This window comes from Piliocolobus tephrosceles, chromosome 1 (genome assembly GCF_002776525.5).
Source record: "Piliocolobus tephrosceles isolate RC106 chromosome 1, ASM277652v3, whole genome shotgun sequence".
NCBI classification, from domain to species: Eukaryota; Metazoa; Chordata; class Mammalia; order Primates; family Cercopithecidae; genus Piliocolobus; species Piliocolobus tephrosceles.
In genome coordinates, this window is record NC_045434.1 from 208,695,083 (window position 1) to 208,699,355 (window position 4,273).

General features: G+C 43.0%; 1 pseudogene; it reads right to left on the reverse strand.

The window, feature by feature from the left end:
• Positions 1-3,182: 3,182 nt before the first annotated feature.
• LOC111528538 lies at positions 3,183-3,873 on the reverse strand (annotated as a pseudogene).
• Between the last annotated feature and the right edge of the window lie 400 nt (positions 3,874-4,273).

Sequence of the window (4,273 nt, forward strand, 5' to 3'; positions counted from 1 at the left end):
AATTAATATCGACTCCTATCTTATTCTAGCAATGAGTAGTAGACATCCATGGGTATGAGTTAATTGGGGGAGATACTCATCTCATTAAGTGCTACATGTCCAATAAGATTTTACTTTTATTATTTTTGCTTTATTATTATTAGCATAAATAATGAGTATATTTAGTTATTTATTAAAATTGGTAATATTATTTATTAAAATTGGTAATATTTGTATCAGTGTGTATCAATTATATAATAGTTTGACTGGGCACAGTGGCTCACACCTGTAATCCCAGCACTTTGGGACACCAAGGTGGGCAGATCACCTGAGGTCAGGAGTTCAAGACCAGTCTGACCAATACGGAGAAACCCTGTCTCTACTAAAAATACAAAATTAGCCGGGCGTGGTGGTGCATGCCTGTAATCCCAGCTACTCGGGAGGCTGAGGCAGGAGAAACTCTTGAACCCAGGAGGTGGAGGTTGCGGTGAGCTGAGATTGCACCATTGTACTCCAGCCTGGGCAACAAGAGTGAAACTCCGTCTCAAAAAAAAAAAAAAAAAAAAAAAAAATTGCAATAGTTCAATCCAGAAAAAATTTAACTTAGACAATTAAAAACTGTTCATTTCCATTTTTTAATATTGTAACGAATTTGTTTAGTCAACATTTTACCGACTAATATACTATAACAGAAAAGCCCTGGAGGTTTATTAGACTATTTCTGAAGGAAAAAAAAAATTAAGACATCTCAGATACAGCAGCAAGGACAACTAACATTTGTGTAGTACTTTACAATTCACGAAGTGCTTTCAGCATACATTAGCTCATTGGATCCTCACAACAACTCTGTGAGGTAGGTATTTTTACCAATTTACAAGTGAGGTAACTGAGGCTGGCTCAAAGGTTCCAGGAACTTTAAAGAGATCCACAGCAAATGATTGGTAAAGATGGACCAGAAAACCAGATCTTTTGACTCCAAGTCCCATTTCATGCCAAGTAAATGTTTGTTTTTATTTTTTTATTATTATTTTTTGAGATGGAGTTTTGATCTTGTCGCCCAGGCTGGAGTGCAATGGCTCAATCTCGGTTCCCCGCAACCTCCACCTCCTGGGTTCAAGCGATTCTCCTGCCTTAGCCTTCCGAGTAGCTGGATTAAAGGCATGCACCACCACCCCTGGCTAAGTTTGTATTTTTAGTAGAGATGGAGTTTCTCCTTGTTGGTCAGGCTAGTCTCAAACTCCCCACCTCCAGTGATCCATCCACCTTGGCCTCCCAAAGTGTGGGGATTACAGTCATGAGCTGCCGCACCCAGCTGTAAGTGTTTATGTTTTCAATGCAGAATTATACCATACAGTGTTAAAAATAAAAGGTCTTACAACTGATCCAACTTCTCAAAAATGGAAGCTTTGATAAGGAAAAATTTAATTTCTTTGATTTCTATGAAAATTCATGGCTCGTTTGGTTTTAAAATTAATTTGGCCAACACTGCCATGACTTTAGTCTCTCTCTTTAGGAAGTAGTGATAAATTATACAGCTTTCCCTTTGTTTTAGGGTCACAGAGAATCCTCTACTGGACAGCACACATGCAGGATCTGTAAGTCTGAACACTAATTCAAAGTCCACCCCGCCTGACCAACCAGCAATGCACTTAAAATAAAATAAAATAAAATAAAAGTCTGCTCTCCTTTATAGGAGATAACAGCAGAACATAGGTTTGAAGAAGTCACACTGTGCCAGAAATTAGTTTCTTCACAACTGAGAGAAGAGAGGGAAGGCATCATACTAAACCTCTACTGAGCCCCGAGTTCCCCAAACTAACAGCCATGTTGTATTTTACATGAATGGATTCATTACCACTGCTGTGACCACAGAGCAGTTACAAGGCATCCTTTTGTAGCACTAGAACAAAACAAATAGAGAATATGGTCCCTACCCTAGGGCAGCTTGCTGAAGTCCCTTCCAAGATCTGCCAGCTCTAAATCACTGCTCCTCACAAAACAATGACGTGAAGCTTCACACAAGTACAGAAAACAAAGGAAAACAGGCTACCAAATAACTACAATCATAGAACCAGCTAAAATAGAATAATTACAAAGTGAATAGGGACACTGAAGAGGAAGAATATAAACAGTGTCCTGATGAGTGCCCCAGGGTGACATGGCTAGAGCACTAAGAAACAAGTGAAGCTAACAAGCCAGCCTGGCATGGAACCGAGAGGGTGGGTTGTTCTTTCTCAGTTAAGCTTTTTTTTTTTTTTCTCTTTGATACAGAGTCTCGCCCTGTCCCCCAGGCTGGAGTGCAGTGGCACAAGCTCGGCTCACTGCAGGCTCTGCCTCCCGGGTTCACGCCATTCTCCTGCCTCAGCCTCCCGAGTAGCTGGGACTACAGGCGCCTGCCACCACACCCAGCTAATTGTTTGTATATTTAGTAGAGATGGGGTTTCACCGTGTTGGCCATGATGGTCTCTATCTCGTGACCTTGTGATTCACCAGTCTCGGCCTCCTAAAGTGCTGGGATTACAGGCATGAGCTACCGTGCCTGGCCTCGGTTAAGCTTTATATTGGTGGTGCATCCAAGAGGTAGCATCATGTCAGCAATGACTCATAATAAAAAATAATCATGGGGTGAACTTGATGTATGCTCAGCATTAGAAGACCCAACGATCTTTGCCCCTTAGCAGTTTAGCCACATGTACGCATAGACTATATCACATACATATACTTAGTCTAAATCATATATACCAAGCTAACAGAAAAAGAATAGCAATTTCAAACATTTTGCTAGCACATAACTTTGCAAAAGAAAAATCATTTCCCTTTATAACAAAGGGCTTTCAGAATCCAAGTATCAAATGAAATACTTCTAGCATTTAAAGAGTTTTTAAGATACATACAATTACATTCAATGAAGTTATGAGTGAGTTACAAAATGGAAAATTAAGAACTCACATTGATAAAACCTCAAACACATCTCAGAATAAATACAAGCTTTTTAGCTTAACACCTATGTCTTTGTCAACTTTTTACTACGGAAGGGCCCGTTAAACACTTACGTAAAAAAATTCAATGTTCTATGCTAAATGCAGAGAATTTTATAGTACACTGCATGATTTATAGTTACATTATCACCTTTTTTCACAATGCTTACATTATTTCACAATTATAATCATTATTAAGCTATTAATACAAAGCAGAACACTTCTTCAAATTAAGTCACCTTTTGCTGTAAGTAGCAAAGACTGCCTTCCTGCACCAAACAGAGAAGCGACTCTTGAAATACCGGGTGGAATTTCTTTTTTTTTTTCTTTTTCCTCTTCTTTTTGAGACGTTGTTTCGCTCTTGTTGCTCAGGCTGGAGTGCAATGGCCCGATCTCAATCTTGGCTCACCACAACCTCGTCCTCCAGGGTTCAAGCGATTCTCCTGTCTCAGCTTCCCGAGTAGCTAGGATTACAGGCAAGTGCCACCACGCCCGGCTATTTTTTTGTATTTTTAATAGAGACGGAGTTTCTTCACGTTGGTCAGGCTGGTCTCGAACTCCCGACCTCAGGTGATCCACCCGCCTCGGCCTCCCAAAGCGCTGGGATTATAGGCGTGAGCCGCCGCACCCAGCCAGAATTTCTTTATCCAACATAGGACTGATGCGCTTGGCAGATTTGCAATAGATATCAAGAGCCACATGCTTACTGGACAAGACGAATTCCTCGTGGTTCCTGTTGTGCTGGTTGCCCTCCCAGTCCAACCTCTTCCACAGCAACTGGCACTGCTCCAGCTCCTGCACCAGCACCTGGGCCCCTCTCCGACACCAGCCCGCCGATAGGTACCGGGCGATGAGGAAGTACAGCTCCGACTCCGCGAGAGGCCACTGGGTGCTGGGCGGACAAGGGCTCTGCCATGGCCGGGCACGGGGCGGGAGGCGGGATCGAGTGATCCAGCGAAGCTTGTGGGCCCCGCCGAGGCCTGGCGTTCCTCTCCTCAGGCGGGCGCCACTGCGACCTTCCATTTCCATTTTTAGCTATACTTTTGTTGCAGAGACACATAATAGTGTCATCAACATAAGATTTTTTTTTTGGCCAAGCGCGGTGGCTCATGCCCGTAATCCCAGCACTTTGGGAGGCTGAGGCGGGCGGACCACGAGGTCAGGAGTTCCAGACCAGGCTGGTCAATATGGTGAAAGCCCGTCTGTACTAAAAATACAAAAAAATTAGCTGGGCGTGGTGACGGGGGCCTGTAGTCTCAGCTACTCAGGAGGCTGAAGCAGAAGAATCGCTTGAACCCGGGAGGCAGTGGTTGCAG